General features: G+C 42.7%; 1 long non-coding RNA gene across 1 annotated transcript; it reads right to left on the reverse strand.

Annotated features, from left to right (window-relative positions):
• Positions 1-18,237: 18,237 nt before the first annotated feature.
• Positions 18,238-18,953, reverse strand: LOC123598734. Its single transcript, XR_006712759.1, has 2 exons — positions 18,495-18,953; positions 18,238-18,348 (listed from the first exon to the last, which is right to left on the reverse strand). It is a non-coding gene; the product is annotated as an uncharacterized LOC123598734 (long non-coding RNA).
• Positions 18,954-20,154: the final 1,201 nt, after the last annotated feature.

Here is a 20,154-nt window from a genome sequence, read left to right on the forward strand (position 1 = left end):
ATCTAGAAAAAATGTTGCTATGCAGATGTCAGAGAAATTGCTGCCTCTGTTGTCTTCCAGGATTTTTATGGTTTCAGGTTTCACATTTAGGTTTTTAATCTATTTTGAGTTTTTGCATGTGTGTGTGTGTATAGTGTAAGGAAGTGGTCTAGTTTCATTCTTCTGCATGTTGCTGTCCAGTTTTCCCAACAACATTTGTTGCAGAGACTGCCTTTTTTCCACTAGATATTTTTTCCTGCTTTGCTGAAGATTAGTTGACCATATAATTGTGTGTCCATTTCTGGGTTTTCTATTCTGTTCCATAGACCTCTGTGTCAGTTTTTGTGTCAGTGCCATACTGTCTTGATGACTACAGCTCTGTAATATAGCTTGAAGTCTGGAATTGTGGTGCCTCCAGCTTTGCTTTATTTTTCCAGATTGCTTTGACTATTTGGGGTCTTTTGTGGAGCCATACAAATTTTAGAATTGTTTGATCTAGCTCTGTGAAAAAATGCTGATGGTGTTTTGACACAGATTGCATTGAATCTGTATTATATCAGCCTTTCTTACCTGTTTTTTGGCTAGAGAAAAAAACATTAATGATACCAACAACAAAATTTTCTTGTTAATTCAGTTCCAGGCCCTAACTATGCTAAGAAGTTTACTCACACTATCCCATCTTACTGAATAGGAAGATTGTGATGTAGGTATATATTCCTCACTTTGAAGCTGGGAAAATTGAAGTTCAGATCAAGGAAGAAACTTGCCTAGGAGTCACAATGAATGTAAGCAGTAGAACGTGGATTTGAAGCAATGAAGCAATATTCTTTGGTGTGCCGTTATATCAGATCTAATTTAAACAAGATTCATGAAACATTTATTACAAGGCCCCAAAACTCTGGATCCAATGGGAAAGGGATTAAAAGATTTTCACACACATACATACCACTACCATTTCCAACCCCACCACAACAAAACACTGATCAGCAAAAGTTACCAAAAGCAAGTTTTAAAAAAGAGAGATATAGAGAGAAAATGAATTTACATTTGACCATAAGACATGGTCTTTATTTACTATCCTGCCAGGAAGGTATATTACTCAGGGCACAGAAATCCCTGCCTATATGGTAGACAGAAGGCACACAGTAAGGTTTGATCTTGCTCTTCTATCTGAGAATTTAGAAAGCTTGGAATCAAAGGTGGTTCTTGGTCGGAAAGAAACAGTATGACCCCTACATAAAAGAAGCCACTTCTCTGTCACACTTTGTTCCAGGTAGAGCAGATATGAAAATTGGCAAGGATAAAATTTATATATATATATATTTTTATTTATATATATTATATATATATATATATATAATATTTTTTAATTATAAAAAATATATTTTACCATATATATATATATATGATAGTAGGACTCAGAACAAATATTTTATCAGCATAAAATATTTGTTCTTGTTTTATAGTCCTGAATGTGTCTGGGGACTGAAAGTGATGGTGGGTGGCCCTTTTTTTCTGGCATGATGAAGGTTTCTGCACAGAAAGGCCTTTCTGCTGGCACAGCACAGGTGGGCACTTGGAAGTGGGCATAGTTCAGGAATCTTGAGGGGGATAGAGCAGGTGGCTCTCCAGGACTGCTATGCCTCAGGAGAAGAGTGTGGAATATAGACCATCATAAAGAAGGTGTTAAGAAATTAAAGCAGACCCTTGAAAATCAAAGGGATAATTGCATGAACTTGGGCTTCTCTGCCTGTAGGAGTATCCCTTGATGACCATCTCTTAGTTTGGGACTGTTGTCTCTTCCTCTGCAACTGGTGCAGCTTTTCTTTAAGAGTTGCCCTTGAGCACAGGTGAGAGAAGGGTCTACTGAAATGAGAGGAGCTGTCCTAAAAGAGGACAATGTCAACTCCATGTGTCTCCTTGGTACAAGAACCGTCCCAACTTTTTGAAATCACATTTCTACATACTCTTTAAATGACCATGAGAAAGGAAAGAGTCTCTCATTCATTTTAATTTCCTATCAATTTATTTTCTCCTGTGAACTTTAATGCAATTATCCAAAAATGAAAAAAAAAAAAAAAAACAGACAAAAATAACCTATCACCATCTGCCATTTCCATCGACCGAATGACGTTAAACAGGCCAACACAGTTTGGACTTTCAGATTAAATCAAACACTTTGAAGTACCTAAAGCAAGAGATGACCCTCCCCCTGCATCCCACGAATCAGACTCTCCAGATTCCCCAAAGTTGCTGGGGGGCTGAGATAGTGGCCATCTTGCAGAGAGCCCTAGTCTAGAACAGAACAGCCCAAGCCTGGGCAGGTTCGCATAGTGCACCATTCGAATGCAATTCACCTGAACTCTTTTTAACTAGGGCCCTGCCTTACCAGAAACGTTCAGGGCTTTATCTCAGTTTGGAGATTGCAGAGTTCTCTGACTGGAAGTCAGTGGAATGCTTGAATGAAGGGGGTTAGTACTCCTTCAACATCCCCTCAGGTTATCTGTGTCGTAAGCCTGGCCACTGTTTTCAGGTCTCATTGCCTATATAATTGGATACCTGGTCCACCCTAGATAGCTGCCCAAGTCATACTTGTAGCCCATTCCTCCTCAGGCTGCTCCCCTTTAGTCTCAGTGATCATGTTAATGATCACTAATGAGTTCATGTGTAAATATTCTCCTTCAACTTTATTTACAATTAGAGACATATGAACACCCCCAACAGTGACTACCAGTACCATATTTTCAAATACTGCATTCCGCTAGATAGGACACAGATATGCTCTGAGCTTCACAGTGTAGTTTTAATAAAGCTTCACCACTGTGGCTATTTGGGATTTGCCAGAATCCCAAGACCTTCTGCCTTTCAGGTCTCTAAGCCCCAACCCAGGGCTGGCACCATGAGTAAGTTGTCCTCATGATTCTTCCATCCTATTACTCACTACTACTTCCTGTCGAATTAATCCCAAATGACCTCCTTTGATTTCTTCGACATTTGAAAGATAAACATTTTGTCCTGGTATCCCATCTCTGAAAAATCAAATGTTTAAATAACCTTTTTAGTCAGCTGTTAAAGTACTAATATACTTGCTATTTTAATTAATTTACGTATTTAAATAATGACAGTGTAGTTGGCAAGGAAACCAGGAATAAGTTCAAGGAATAACGTAATTTCTGCCTCCTGAGAAACTTACCCACCACCAAAAGACCACTGCAGTTTTTCTCTCTTATTCTGGCCCAGAATTCACCACGGCTGCTTTTCCTCCTTATGCCTTCAGTCACCTAGGCTGTTCCATTTTTGCTGTGGACAGTTGAGGATCCTTAGCTTATTTAAGAAAGTGCAAAAGGGAGGGGGCACCTGGGTGGCTCAATCAGTTAAGCATCAGACTCTTGATTTCTGCTCAGGTCATGATCTCATGGTTCATGACTTTGAGCCCCACGTCAGGCTCCACACTGACAGCATGGAGACTGCTTGGGATTCTCCCTCTCTGTCTCTCTCTGCCCCTCCCCTGCTCATGTTCTTTCTCTTTCTTTCTCAAAATAAATAAGCTTAAAAAAACAAGTGCAAAATGGGGGCTACCCCATCACTGAACCTCAGGACACCCTGTGCATACCTCATGTCCTGGATGATTCCTAAACTCCAGGAATAAAACAAGGTCCAACCTACACAAAACCTAAGAAAAGTGTAAGATGATATTTTACATTCACACACAGACACATACAGGACTGAGTATGGATTTATGAGAGGGACAGGTATAGTACAGCAAAGAGGTCTAATGCCTGCAAGACTGGTGTATGCTTTCTCTTTCCAAACTTAGGCTATAAGTCCCTCAAAGGTAGGGGTTTCATGTTTAATATTACCTGCCTGTTGAATATCTGTTTTCTCTTTATATACCCCAGCAGTCAAACACAAAGACACTGTACCACCACCACCAAATGTACTCTCTAAAAGGACAGAGCTAAGAACTTCTTCATCTTTAACTGATATATCCACATGATCTAGAATATAGTCTGGCATATAGTAAAGGTTTAGTGAATTAATTCATAAATGATGTAATCTATTTTTCTTTCCTCAAACTCAGAAGTGACCCTACTGGAATTTACTTGATCTAGTGAAATCATGAAAAATCTTTTCTAGAATGTAGTTTTCCAAAGGGAGAAGAAATATGAGCAGAACTGTGCGAGGAAGGAGCACCCATCCCCCTTGCTCTCCAGGTGAAGTCTAGGCAGGGAAGAAACACTAAACCATCTAAGCTCCCACTCAGAAAAGCAAGTACCTGACACCCATCCAATTCCAGGAAGTAGAAGGTTTTATGTGAAATCAGTATTGGTCATGAATGCCAGGATTAAAGCTGCCATGTTTAAAAGCTGAAGAACAGGAATCTGCAAACCATAGCATCACAATTGAGTCCATAATCATTGAAGCATAGACTCTAGGACATGCTGAGGGACTTTCCCTAATAGAAAATTACTCCTTGTATCCTATAACACACCCAAAATATAATTTCTTAAAAGAAGGCCTGACTCCCATTTAGAATTTGTGAATCATTCTCTTAAAGCTGGATCGGGACACACCTCCCAAAAGTGGATGCTGTGCATGACAGTGAAGACGCTGATGTTCAAGTTTGGTGCCCAAACCCCTCAGATCAAAACGCGTACCTGGTCCTCCAGGATCTATGAACCTTTCCTGGGGCACTGAGTCAACCACAAGAGCAGCTGTAGTGCAGCTCCAGCGAAGAGCCTACAGGTGGCTGATACAGCGGTCTAGTCAAGTTGGTGCCTGAAACCTGCAGTTCACCAACACCTCCTCCTTGGCTAATGGGGATTGGGGAGGGGGATGCCCATGGTGGATTCATGAATAGCCACTCAGTAAGCTAATAGAAGCCAAAAATAAACTTCTCCATCACAACAGCCCCTCCAGATTGGGCCCAAATACAAATGTGAGGAGAAACTCTTCCTAGCAGAGAGTGAGAAATACAGAGCAATGGGATCTAGATGTGGATAAATGTAAGTCAATATTCACAGTATGTTAATAATAATGGTGTGTGAGGTTTAAAATTTATATTAAATTGCATGACAACAATAACTCAAGAGTCTGGGGTTAAATTAACAAAAGTAAAGCATTCTAAGTTTCACAGTGTTTTCTGAGAAAGAGTATAAGCACTAATGCTTATTAGATTATAAGCCAAGGATGTTTGTTATAATTTCTAGAGCATTTTTTAAAATAATTATTTTAAAAATCCTAAAAAAACAATTGAGAAGGGGGGAATAATAAAAACAATCAAAAAGGAGGCAAGAGAGGAGATATAAAGGGATATCAGAGGGAGAGAGAAGTTTCACTTTCACTGAGGGTGCAGAAAGCTGGCCCTTTCTGAGGCCCTTTCTGAGTCAGACCTCTGAGAAGCATATTAGAGGCCATACACTGAACAAGAAGAACTCAGTAAAAGTGCCTACCAAATTGCCCAAGCCTGAGCATGGGCCACATGACACTCTGGAGGCCCTAAGTGTCACAGAAACAGGGGACTTTGCACCCACTTGAACATCCTTCTCATTTGTCCACTGTGTTCTCGTGAGAAATGCTGGCAACAGGGAAGTGGATGGAGAAGAAAATGCCTCCCTCAGTGGTGCTGACTTAAGGGAGGGGAGCAGCCAAGACTGTAAAGGCATGAAGCCCCACTAAAACTCTTCTCCTCCATGGGAAACAAGAGCCTTAAGCTGCTAGAAAGGCACGGCAAGTTCTGTTGCCCTCATTGCACACAGAAAGACAGTCAAGGCTGGGGAAAAAGTAGAAGGAAAAAGTCCTCTACTCCTAAGGGAGACTGAGGAAAAGTCTTGGTCCCAAATTCCTATACCAATATCATTTGGAGTATCATCGTCTTTGTCATTATTATCATCACCATTATTAGAGATACTATCAGTACACTAGATGAGGGCAGAAATTTTTTCTCACATAAGAGCTACCATCAATACCAGGAAGAGTTTGGCTGCCACAGGAGGGAGGTACATGATCACTGAGAAAGCCCTATACTCAAGACACAGGTGCTGGAGGTCTACCTGAGACTGAGGATGAAGCAAGACAGTAGACAATGCCCTTGTGCCCCACCAAGCAACAGGAGTAGTTGTCTTCACTAGAGAAGATGAGAGCTAAGAAAGAGACCAACTTTGTGGCCTAGATGCACCAGGAAGACCCAAAGCTGAGCATTGAGTAGAAAAATTAAGAAAACCCTCCAGCATGCCAGCCACCATCCTAAGCACAAGGTAAGACTAGAAGAATTTGAAATCTGTGTGCAGACATAACCATAGCAATAACAAATCCCTAATTCACCCCAACTCCTTAGTCAATGGACTCAGTCTCCATACTAACAGCCTAGCAAAAGAGGCATGCCGTTTTCTAGACATAAAAACTGCTTACCTCAGACAAGAAAAAAGGATATTTCAAAAATAAGAAAAGGTCAATCTCAGGAAATATAACAATTCTAAATTTGCATGAACCATATTACATAACTTAAAATATTTAAATGATAATTGACAGGAATACAAGAAGAAATAGACAAATCCACAATCATAGTGGGAGAACCTTAACATCTTTTGCAAAAACTGATAGGATAAATAGGCTAAAGTCAGTAAAGATGGAAAGGGTTTGAAACACATAATTAGCACATGACCTAATTGACAGGTTAAGAATATCACACACACACACACACACACACACACACACACACACATTGAAAGAAGACACATTCTCTTAAAACGCATGTAGGAGCACCTGGGTGGCTCAGTCATAATCTTACAGTTAGTGAGTTTGAGCCCTGCGTCGAGCTCTGTGCTGACAGCTCAGAGGCTGGAGCCTGCTTCGGATTCTATGTCTTCCTCTCTCTCTGCTCCTCCCTCCCTCCTTCCCTCCCTCCCTCCCTCCCTCCCTCCCTCCCTCTCTCTCTCTCTCTCACTCTCTCCCTCAAAAATAAATAAACATTAAAAAAAATTAATGCACGTAGAACTCTTTTTTTTAATGACCACATGCCTGGTATCAACCCAGTCTCAAAATGTTAAAGTTTGAATCATTCAGAATATTATATAACCACTTAGAATAAAGCTGCAAATTTAAAAATACATATATAACTAGAAAATCCTCAGTTGCTTGGAAGTACAGCAATACACTTCTGAAGAACCCTTGAGTCAAAGAAGGAATCACAGTGGAATTTATTGTTTTTAACCATAGCTGAATAATAGCAAAGTTAAAATAACATCAAAATTTAAGAGATACAGCTAATTATAGCCATAAATGCATAATTTAGACAGAAAAGGCAGGAAAATCAATAACCTAAGCTTGTACAGCATGTTCTGAAGCTAGTAAAGGAGCAAGCAGCAAGGTAAACCCCACCAAAGTAGAAAGAACAGAGAAAATTAACAAAGATACAAATCAGTTCTTTGAAAAGCCTTGCCTAATTGATAGACTTCTATGAAAACTAATCAGCAAAGACAGAAGAAAGCACACATTGCTACTGTTGGAAATGAAAAGGAAAACAGACAGATATTGTACAGTCTATTGGCCGAATCTAGCCTACTACCTGTTTTCTAAAACTTAAAAAATTATTTTTGTAAGTAAAATTCTATTGGAAGACAGCCACACCCAGTCATTTATATCTGGTCTATGGCTGCTTTGTTGAATAGTTGCAACAGAGACCAGATTGACTCAACACATAAAACATTTTCTAGCTGCTCCTTTATACAAAGTTTGCCAAGCCTGTTATAAGGAATTATATTACATAAATTTGAAATGTGTAGAAAATCAGGGACAGCTGGGTGGCTCAGTCCGTTAAATGTCCAACTCTTGGTTTCAGCTCAGGTGATGATCTCATAGTTCATGAGTTCGAGCCCCACATCAGGATCTGCACTGACAGTGCAGAGCCTGCTTGGGATTCTCTCTCTTTTCCCTCTCTGCCCTTCACCTGCTCCCTCTCTCTCTGTCTGTCTCTGTCTCTCTGTCTTTCTCAAAATAAATGAACTTTAAAAACTTAAAATGTAGAGAAAATCAATAAATGCTTATAACATAACAACTTACTAAAAGTGATCAATAAGAAATATAAAATTCTTATAGTTATATAGCTTTTAAGAAATTAAAACTCTAATTAAATTAAAATAAACTACCAGGGTCAGATAACTTCAAAAGAAAATTCTTTCAGACATTTAAGAAATAATATCAATCTCACTTTAATTACTTTACAGGAAATAGAAAAAAAAACTGAAAATACTCCACAATAAATTCAAAACTGATGAGGACATTATAAGAAATAAAAATTAGAAAAGACAGAGGAAAAAAATTTAAGCAAATATTAGTAAGTAATATCCAAGAATATATAAAAAGAATAATATAACCAAATTGGGTTCTTTCAAGAATGTGAGTTTGGTTCAATGTTTAAATATCAATCAATATAATTCACCACATTAACAGAATAAAAGCAAAAAAAAAAAAAATCATCTTATCACCTCAGTGGATTCGGAAAGACATTTGACAAAATTGAACATCATGAATGATTTTTATAAACCTCTTAGGAAACTAGGGATAGAAGGAATAACATTTAACCTGGTGAAGAAGGTCTGTTTAGTAAACCCCATGCAATTGTGACATGACAAACATTTTCCCTCTGAGCTTAAGAATGAGGCAGAAATACCCAATATCACAACTTCTTCAACATTGACTAGAAATTCTGGCCAGTGCAAATAGGCAAAATAAATAGTCAAACAAACAAGCATCAAGAAGAAAAGACATAAGGACTGGAAAGGAACTGATAAAAGCATTGTTATTCACAGATCACCTAATGGGGCATGTAGAACATCCAAAATAGTCTACAATGAAATCAATGAGAATTAATAAGTGAATTCATCATGACAGACAAGTGGACAATGATATAAAAATAAATTCTGTCTATAAACTGTAGGGGCCAAGGGAAGACCACCCCAAAATGTGCCTCTTGGGCATACTGATTATTCTAACTAAAAGGCACTTTAGAGAGAGCCTATGTAGGAAGGACATTCAGACCCTCCCCGCTGAGAGAAGGAATACATCCCCCATGAGAAAGGTACCCTCCCTGTAGCAGGAGGCAAGGAGACACCCTTATCACCAGAGGTGGGAAATTTAGGGCAGAGGAGGCTGTATAACAACCCTTGTTACTTTTTTACTAATCTACCACCCGGCCCAAAATCTGTTTAGAAGTCCTTATGAATTGAAACTCCCAACATTAAGTTTTCTTTGTCCTGTCAATGCCTCACAGATTTATTGTCTCTTTGTCTAAAAGGTATAAAAACTGCCTGCATCAGTCATTTGCTTGGGTCTCAATTTCCTTCCTGAGCCTCTGTGCTCCTGTAAGAAAACTGTGGCTTCTTTTTTTCCCCTAATTATTTGACTCTTCTCAGTTTAATTCCCAGTCCAGCTGCAAGACCTTAAGGGTTTGATACACATGTACATTGTGAAAGGATTCTCCCAATCAAGTTAATTAACACATCTCTCCCCTCACATATTTAATTTTTGTTTACTCTCTTATCAAATTCCAATGATACAATATAGTGTTTCAGCTAGAGTCACCATGTTACACACTAGATCCTTAGGCTTTACTCAACCCTATAACTGAAATGTTGGACGCTTTTACCAGACTCTCTTTTACCAGCGTCTCTTTTACCAGACGCTTTTACCTATTCCCCCACTCCCCAGGCCCTTGCAACCACTCTTCTACTTTCTGTTACCATGGGTATAAAAAAGTCTTTTTTTCTTAATTGCACATATTAGTGATATCATGCAGTATTTATCTTTCTCTATTAGCTTACTTCGCTTAGCATTGAAGCAAAAATAAGTCTCATCCATGTTGTCACAGAGGGCAGGATTTCCTCCTCTTTAAAGCTTGAATAGTATTGGATTACATATACATTTTCTTTACCCAGTCCCCTGCCATAGTCAGCTTGTTTCTGTACCTCAGCTCTCGTGAATAATGAATGCTACAAGGAACATAGGAGAACACCTATCTCTTAGAAATAATGGGTTTATTTCCTTTGGATAGATAGATAGATGTCCATGGGTACACATATACCAAAATAAATAGATGTACTAATGTTTCCCAAGTGATAAGATGATAAACAATTTCTAAATATTAAACATTGCATCATTTCGACCACTATGTAATTTTTCTTACAATTTGGTAGATTTCTTTTTTTTTTTTTTTAATTTTTTTTTCAACGTTTATTTATTTATTTTTTTGGGGACAGAGAGAGACAGAGCATGAACGGGGGAGGGGCAGAGAGAGAGGGAGACACAGAATCGGAAACAGGCTCCAGGCTCTGAGCCATCAGCCCAGAGCCTGACGCGGGGCTCGAACTCACGGACCGCGAGATCGTGACCTGGCTGAAGTCGGACGCTTAACCGACTGCGCCACCCAGGCGCCCCACAATTTGGTAGATTTCTAAAACTCCGTGAAAGAAAGGTGTTTGGGTTGTTTGGTTTTGTTTTTTTCCCGATTTGAGGGACGACAAAGCTCAATCTCAGAGGGACTAAGTAACAGCAGAATAGATTCCAACAGCAGAAAGCGTCTTGGCATGCCAACCCCACGTAAGACAATTCACACTCAATCCAGCTCAATCCAAAATTGAGGATGAAATTTTGAATTTAAAGAGCACTTGAGAGTGGGAGAAGGGGAGAGGAGGAGACTAACTGTATTGTGATTGGATATAACCGACAAAGAGACTACAAAGAAGCAGAAGCGAGGATCTGTGTCCCACAGAAATGTGCTTTATTAATGAAGCATGGCAGCCTGGGGATGGGAGTAGGGCCCAGGGTGTGCACAGCACAGGGAGACAAGACACCCGTGGCCACAGGACAGAGCTGAGCTAGATCCCGCTGCTCTGGGTTTCCGGGCTCTAAGAAGCCAGCGCACTAGGGATGCTACGTGCTTGCCGCCTCCAGGAAAGAGAAGCCGACTCCAAAAAGCACGAGAAAAGCTGCAATCATCCAGCCTCTCTCATGCCCCGTGTCCTCCCAGGCAGAGCAAGCTGAAGCTGAAGGAAAAGCCGGTTGTTCCCCCAGGGGCATTTGGAGAAGAGAAGACAGCGCTGAGTCCGAGGAAGCCTCCCCAAAGAACCCAGGCGCCGCGACCCAGGTGGGCAGCCGAGCTGGCAGGGTTGAGGTGGCCACACGGCAGGACACTGCTGCATGGCTGAGGGGAGCACTTGGTTGGTGGGCACGTTGGTGGTGGGTAACCCTACAGGACCTTCTGCGGTGTAACCTGGAAGGGGCCCTTCCTGGGAGGGCAGGGAACGACCTAAGGGACAGGCAGGCCACTCCGGTTGGTAGGTGGCCCTTAGAACAAGTAAAAGGGACTTGCATAAGAGGCTTGTGTGCAGCCGCTTGCGTGTCCCCGCCCCTGAAAGTTCACCTGCAGGGAGGCCTTGACCGGCTTCCGGGCGGGTGTTCTCAACACCGCATGGCATCTCAAGGCTGAGTCCTCGGAGCAGCCTTTGGGGGCAGGAAAGGAAGGCAGGACCCGGTTCCCGGGACAGGGGATGGGGTGAGGAGCCTCCGAAAGCCCGGGTCAAGCGGCAGTCACGGCTTTTTGCTGATGTTCCCCAACAGGCACAGCGCAGGACACTTTGGTGGTGGGTGTGGCCTAGGGCACTGTGCTAATAGACGTGGTCCTAGGCGCTTCACTGGTGAGCAAGGCTCAGGGCAGTCAGGTGGACTCACGGCCTGTGGCTGGCAGGGCTGTTTGCATTGCTGCCGCTAGTAGGACTTCTTTCCTAGGTGCCCAGGAACCTGAAGGCACCGTGTCACAACGTTTACGTGGGATTCCTTTGCTTGCGTAATAATCCACGGTGCTAATGCGCTTCAACACGATCTCTCCCTCACCAAGCACGTGCTCTGAACTCCTGCCACCGAATCGGTCCTTCTCTCTACTTCCCAGCTCTTCCCCTTATCCTGGTATTGGCACCTCCGTGGGCTTTTCTGCCGAGGTCGATCATTTCACATGCCTCTTTCCAGAGAGAGAAGTGCCTCTGTCCTTTAGCATCAAAAAAAAAAAAAAAAAAAAAAAAAAAGGTGAATGGACACACTGCCACGTTGAGAAGGAAAGACCAAGTTGCTGCAATCCTGGCTAAGCCCACACAAGCAATTCCTAAACAGGCTCATCATCATAAGGAACAAAATGATGGTATACCCGCCTGTGGTTCAGAGGGATAATTGCCAGGCTGGGATTCTGCCTTCAAGAGGCCTACACATACGTCCAGAACCCTTGCAACTGCAGCAGGAGATTCTCCTGTTAGCATAGACACAGCCAGCAGAGAATTCCCCTTCCTCAATTTCTCTCAATTCTACATTGCCCCATAGGTGTTTTCCACATACATTTGAATGTAGTCCCCCAAAATGCTAAAATAAGAATGCCATTAACAGCACCTCCATGCTGGCAACTTCTGCCCCACGTTGAAGTAAAGATATCAAGCATATATCAGTGGGTAACAACAGTTGTTTGTTTGTTTGTTTTCCCACTGTATTCCTCCAAAACAGGCACGACCTTCAGGAAATCAGACTCACCTGATATGCGACATAGGTCAACTATCATAAGAAATTAAAAAAAAAAAAAAAAAAAAAAGGACGGCGGTGGAATGACAGGGTGCCCTTTATGGGACCTTGTTGTCCCTTCAACAAAGGCAGAGCATCACAAGACTGGTCTGTACCGGGCAGTCATTTCCCAACCACAGTGACCTTCTCCTGCAATTCCCACAGTGGTTTGTCCTACACGCTCTTTACGACTCACTTGTAGATGTACCCCATCTGAGAGTTTCAGTTCACGGTAGCCACTGAAAAATGTGGGCAAGTCGCTAACTGGTCTAAAAGATTTTTCCTCCTGGCTGAGGATAGTATCACCTCATCCTTGTCCCCTTCCTTAGAGCCTTCCGTATTACAGAACTGGTTGGCCCCCTTTGTCATTCAGTTTTGTGTAGAGCCAATAGAAAATTTGCCTCTTAGAGCCTAGCAAACTGGTCATATCTCCATGCTCATTCTCAGACATACTCAAACATACTTCCTGCCTTAGTCATCGAAGGTTGCTGTGACAAAAATACCATAGACGGAGTGGCTTGAACAGCAAATGTTTAGTTCTCACAGTTCTGGAGGTGGGGACGTCCAAGATCCAGGTGCCGGCAGAGTTGGTGTCTGGTGGGAGCCCACTTCCTAGTGCCACTAGACTGCTGTCTTCTCTCTGTGTCCTCCCATGGTGGAAGGGGTGAGGGGACTCTCCAGGGTCTGTTGTACAAGGGCACTGATCTCATTCATGACCTAATCACTCACCTAAGTCCCCCTTCCTAATACCATCACATTGAGGGTTTGGATTCCAATATCTGAATTTGGGGTGTGTGTGTCGGCGGGGGGGGAGGAGGAGACACAAACATTTAATCTGTAGCACTTCCCCTCAGTGCAGACCCCACAGGCTTTTGAAAGATAATTAGGTAGTAATACAAATAAATCCATGCCCATAAGTGCAATAACGTAAATGAATGGACCAGCTCACCAAATGAAATAAATCATCTAACCTTGTCCGAGAAGACATAGATAACCTGAGTTACACTATGTCAACCAAAGAAATTGAATATGTAGCTAAAACAGCTAAAACCCTTGCAACAATGGCAGTCCAGGCACAGACAGGTTCATTGGCAGATTTTACCACACATTTAGAAAAATAAGTCAATTCTACACAACATCTTTGGAAGAAAAGAAAAGGAGAGCATACCCTCCAACTCATTCTTACAAAGCCAGTACTGTCCTCATAACAAAAACAAAGACATTACAGGGAAAAACTGGCCAATACCTCTCCTGAACAAAGATGCAAAATTTCTCAACAAATATTAGCAAGTGAAAATCACCGATGTGTAAAAGTGTAATACAGCATGCCTCAGTGGGATCCATCCCGGTGGCCAAAGGCTGGCTTGACATTTACAAACCAATCCATGGAGCTCATCATAGGAGTAAACTAAAGAACAAAAACACAAAATCACCACGATATATGGAGAAAGAGACATCTGGTGAAAGTCAACGTCCATTTGTAAATTAAAAAGCATTCTCAACAAACTAGGAATCAAAGGTAACTTTCTCAACTTGATAAAAGTCATCTTTGAAATACTTACAGCTAACATCATGTTTTAAAGGTGAAAATCGGACTGCTTCCCCCCTGGGATCAGGAACAAGGCAAAGTTTTCCTCTTTGGCCACTTGTATTAACATCATACTGGAAGTCCCAGGCAGTGCGATAAAGCAGAAAATAAAGAAAAGGAATAGGAGGGAATAAACGGAAGAGATGGGGGAGTGGGATCTCCCAAAGACTACAATGTACCCACAAAGCTGTTCTCACACCCTCCAGTAGCTCCCAGGAGGGCTTTGATCAACTCTGCACCTAGGTGAAGGAGTGTTGTTAAAACAATCTGAGTAACCATGGTCAATGCTAGAAAGCAAATGCATCAGTTGGAAATAAGTAGGAATGTTAATTGTTACACCCTTTCCCTTTAATTGTATAATTTTCCCACATGTTTTCCAGGAGAGGTTTTCGTTTATACTTATCGACACACATTGGGGTGCCTGGGTGATGGCTCAGTAGGTTAAGCCTCTGACTCTTGGTTTCCACTCAGGTCATGATCTCATGGTCTGAGAGACTGAGCCCTGCATCTGGCTCTGTGCTGACAGGGCAGAGCCTGCTTGGGATTTTCTCTCTCCCTTCCCCACTGGCTTTCTCTCTGTCTCAAAATACATAAATAAACATTAAAAAATTAACAAAAGAACAAAAACACTGGAAAGTCAGACAACTCAAGGGGAGTCAGACAACTCCCCTGATTTCAGGGGAGAACCCAAAGAAACACAGATTTCAACCTTGTGTGGACTCTCAAAAACAAATCAAGTGAGGAAACAAAGCAAAAAACAGACCCCAAAAGACAGACAACTGGTGGTTGCCAGAGGCGAGGGCACTAGGGGGAAGGGAAAAGTGGGTGAGGGGAGCAGGGTGGTCCCGTTCTTCCAGTTCCGGAATGAGTAAGTCACAGGGAGGAAAAGCACAGCCAAGGGAGTCTAGTGGATGGCACTGCAGTGGGGCTGGATGCGTGGTGACAGACCACAACCACACTGGTGGCTAGCCACTGCAGTGGGGCCACATGCGTGGTGACAGACCACAACCACACTTGTGAGCTGAGCATAACAGGTAGAGGAGTTGTTGAGTCTCCGGTATCAATGCAAATTGAACAAACCTTTTAGAATCTCCTCAAGTGAGAAAGAGTTTTATTTGAGCCTGAGTTTGTACAGCTGCCCAGGAAACACGACCTTCATAGGGAAGAAAGTGATTTGAAGAACGAACACTTTTGCAGGGTTATATACTTCCTTACATCTTGTAAAAGGGGAAAAGATATAGATTAGCACATGGGCAGAAATCCCGAGTTCCCCAGGAAACAGGGGCATTGATTCATATCTCAAGGACAAGATGGTTTACCCTGAGGCTATGCATGCACCAAGCACGTACACAAAGCCAGCCTAGTGGTCTTAAGTCAGGATTGCGGTTTGAACACAGTTTATACACAGTCCTGTGGACTTGGAAGGAAATCCCTTCTCTCATCACTATGTTGTATACCTGAAAACCTATGTAACATTGTGTGTCAACTATACTTCAAATTAAAAAAATAAAATCAAGGTTTTTTTTTTTTTGCACCTGATTGTGAGATTCAGAAGAGTATGTTGGAAAAAATGAGGCGAGAGGATCTCTGTACTTACAGGAACCCTTCCATCTTCCCCCACTGCTTCTCTGACTTGAAAAAGAATCCGTGGGGGACCCCACGGCAGCAGAGCTCAGAACAGCAGTGTCGAGGTGGCAGAGCGTGGGCAACCCACGGTATGGATGTTGAGAGCAGGTCCCGGGGGGCATGGCAGTGAGGGGTTAGGAGTAGAAATGTGAGAAACCCTGTTCCCTATGTTAACACTGACTCCCTATCGTCCTCACTCAGGTCATAGGCTGATGCTGCCGGGTAGACTGGGGAGACTTCCAGGCCCTGGGGCCTGTCCCTGGGTATGTCACCGGAGGGTCTTAGTCTCATCCCTGAAAAGAATTCACAGACAGTGGTTGAGCTGAGCGGTGCAAGTGAAGAGCTTCTGGGAGAGAAGGTGCACTCCAGAGATGGGAGAGTGGGCAGGTCAAGGGAGACCTGTGCACCCCAGAGTTTGACACTAGTTAACTAGGGGATGGGCTGTTCACTACCTGGGGGGGAGATTTGGGGGAGGGGGGCAAGTTTTCAAGCCTTTCCTCCCTTATGTCAGGGTCTCTGGCCTCCTTTGTCGCAGGCCTGTCTGATTTGATCCGGTTTCTGGTGTCCTTGTATGTGGGGTGCTGCCAAGACAGGCTGCTGAGGTTCCTGATAACAGGCTCTGACTCCCCCTTTGCTGGACGCCATGCATCCTGGTAGAGCCTAACTAGGTGCTTGCTCTAACACTGACACTGATTATAAAATGGGAACTGCTCCTGGTTGAAAGTCCCGTGTGCAGGAACTATGCTGGACACAAGACACACATTATCCCATTTGATGTGGTGATTAAAAGAAAGTTAGATGTGAGCCTCAACAATACAAAGTAACTATCAGCGTCCGGTGGTGGTCTCATCTACCTTCAAAACCCCACAACTTGGAGCATTTCACGTAGACTCATGTACCTCTACACTCCAGCATCCCCTGGGCATATGGTCCTCAGCAGGAACAGCTCTGTGAGGCATGAGAAACCATAGATTTAATATTGAAGATGAACTGGTTAAATTTCCTTTCAAGGTGGGACAATTGACAAACGTCTTACCTGTTAGCAGTTAGAAAGAAACTTCCATGTTTCCCAATGAACTTTAAAACTTAACTCTTTGATATTTAAATCTTTTTATCCAAACCTTTTAATAACCAAATATTGGGATGCCTCGGTGGCTCAGTCGGTGAAGCGTCCAACTCTTGATATCAGCTCAGGCCATGATCTCATGGTCATGAGATCAAGCCCCGCTCAGGCTCCGTGGTGAGCATGGAGCCTGCTTGGGGTTCTCTCTCTCTCTCTCTCTCTCTCTCTCTCTCTGAAAATAAATGATAAACTTTATGAATAAACTTTATAAACAAACCAACAAATAAATAACCCAATACCTTTTCAAGGCAAAATGTTGCAAGCATAATTTATTCTCTTAGGATATGCTACATAAGCAAGCTTATGTAGCGCAAGCAATGGTATATGATAGAGGAGAATTTCGTAGGCATAAAATTTAGTGCATACTATTCCCATAATACTTGAACAAAGTCCCAAACGTTTACCGAGTTCAACAAGCCCCTGCGTGATCTGGCCTGTGACTCTCTCACTATCTTCATTTCCTCCATGCCCCCTCCCACTTGTTCTAATGCAGCCACTGGCCACATTGATGTCCTATGACCACACATCTTCCTTATTCTTCCCTCTGCTTGGATGGACCTACTCCTCCTATTCCCATGGCTCACTTATTTCACTCAGGGCTCTGAGACTAGCAGACCCCACCTCCCTTGCCCATTGTTCTTTATCCTCCAAATCCACTTAATAACTATTCTCAAGCACATTTATTACTACCTGATATGATACACTGATTTATATTCATTTGTTCATTAACTTTTCCTTCCCACATCATTTAAGCTCCACAAAGACAAAGTGTTGGTATTTTGCCCACCACTGTATACCCCTTGCACAGCAGGGAGCCAGGCATAAAGTACATACTTTATGGGTACATGTATTTAATACGTTTTCCTGTGATAGTACATATTTTGGATGACCGAACAAATGGGTAGATTCTTAGACAACCCTGAGCTGAAGATGTCATTTTCTAGCAAAGAAAGAACACATCACTTGTAAGTAGCAGAGCTGGCATTTGGCCTAATTAAAACAAACAAACACACAAACAAACTTATTTCTTTACTCAACCTAAACAGACACGTTTCAAATCAAACACGATTAACTGTGACTGTATCCTTTACAGTTCAGTGGTTAATTCCTGACAGAAAAACCAAACGAAAACAATTTCCCACTAATCTGATACAGTTAACAACCAAGATTAAAGAAGAAAGACACTTACGTTTCATCATCAACAATGCTTTATTAGGGAAGGAGAAGTAAAGTTTTATTTATCCAAATCCCCCCACTCCCCCCCCCCGAAAAAAAAAAAAAAAAAAAAGAAGAAGAAAGGAAAAGAAAATAATCCTTGCCCAGGTCTTAGGCACAGATCAGAGAAAGGCTGTATTTTAAGAAAGGTAGACTTGCTCCCGATGCTTTTCCTGGGGCTCTGAGGAAGAGTGGTCCTAATTCAGAGAGGAGCCTGACCCTAAGAGGAAAGAGAACAACTTCAGGATTAAGTCTCTTCTATGTCAAACCTCAGCCCAGGAAGAGCAGAGTAGAGATTCAGAGAATGCCGTCTGCCACCAGGGCAGGCTTCGGAGAGAAGATGTGCTGCTGGAGCATGGGGGAGACCTGTGATTTGTTTGCACGATGGTCTTGATGGCTTTTGCTCTTACTGCTCCTGGGTGGTCACTTCTGCTGGCACGGTGGTGGCTGCACAGGGGGACACTGCTGCTGGCAGAGTTGAGGTGGAAACTCTGGAGGTGGGCATGGCACTGGGCACTTTGGTGGTGGGCATGGCGCTGGGCACTTGGGAGGTGGGAGCACAAGAGGTCGTTGGCAGGGCTGCTTGCACTATTGCTGCTGCTGCTGATAGGACATCTTTCTGGATATCAGAGAACCTAAAAACATGCAAAGGTCAAAATGCAAGTGTCATTGTTTACAAGAGGATCACTCTTGCAGACAGAGCAAGCCAAAACCCATCAATTATTTCCAAGGACAAACTTTGGTCTCTGACTCTCTCCTTTAGACTGTGTGGCTGCCCTTTTTGTTCTTGTTAGGATCATGCCTCATCAGTATCTTGTGCATTTGGGGCCACTTTATCTCAACTTCTCTTGACCTCTTTCAATGACAAAATTGTCTTCTCTGACTTGAGATAGCAACAGATAGTGGATGTATGCAAATACAATCTCAAGAAAAAAGATGCTGAATTCCTGGCCAATATCAAAGCAAGTCTCTACCACATCAGTTCCCATGAGGCCCTGACTAAGATTGAAATAAGCTGCTTTGGGTGCTAAGACAAAGTCTATTCAGGGAGAGTTGCCAAAGTGTAGGCCTGCCCTCAAAGGGCTCATGGAGAGGCTGGCGATACATTAGGATGCTCTCTCTTATATTAATATGTCATGACCAAAGAGAAACTCTTGCCCTCACTTGCTTTCAGCTCAATATTATTCCCTTAATTAGGTTTTGCTTAAGAATTTCAACCTTGTAATAGAAAGACACATACTTCATCAACAAAAATTAGCTCACTTACATCCTTGGTCTGACAACTTTCAATTCCCCAGGGAAGAGTATGCACATCGTTGAGGAAAACCAGCTATTGCTGCTTACAAATTAATTCCAAACATCATCTCATATCCCCCAAGCATATAGAACCACCCACCTCACAGCCACCCCCCCCCCCCCGCCATGAGATTCACTTGATTCTCCAGAGCTGTTGGGGAGCTGAGCACGAAAAGGGTGGCAACAATGTGGCAGGTGTCCCCTTTATATGGCTCGGTGGCGCCCACCTTCAGGAAGTGAAGAAGCCTAAGGCTGGGCTGGACCAGTTGTTTGGAAACCAAATGCAATCCACCTGAAATTCCCAAAATGTCTTGTCACTTCGATTACTGGAAACTTCCTGCTCTGGGATTGTCCCCATTGCGGCAAGAACTCAGTGATTTGCCTGCAGTTCCAGGCAGTTCTCTTGACCAGCAGTTCCAGTTTCATGTGACAGATGAAGAATTGGGGCCGTTCTCAAACTGGGGGCCCAAGAGGTCATTCCTTGATTGGGCTTGCCTTCACCTACCTCCCTGCCCCATGCCTGTATCAGAAGCCTGTGTGTCCATTTACTTTTCAACTGCCTGTCATTTAGCTTTGTGTTCTAGAATGACAGAAGCTTGGGTTCTCAGAGGCTAGCAACATGGCTTATGCTCTGTCTCTCTCGCAGGCACTTATAACTCACTTCCACTTACTCTAAGGCTGGCTGCTCACATTAACTGGTTCCTTTTAATATGGATGAAGAGAATGCATG

Source organism: Leopardus geoffroyi, chromosome C1 (genome assembly GCF_018350155.1).
Source record: "Leopardus geoffroyi isolate Oge1 chromosome C1, O.geoffroyi_Oge1_pat1.0, whole genome shotgun sequence".
In the NCBI taxonomy this organism is placed as follows: Eukaryota; Metazoa; Chordata; class Mammalia; order Carnivora; family Felidae; genus Leopardus; species Leopardus geoffroyi.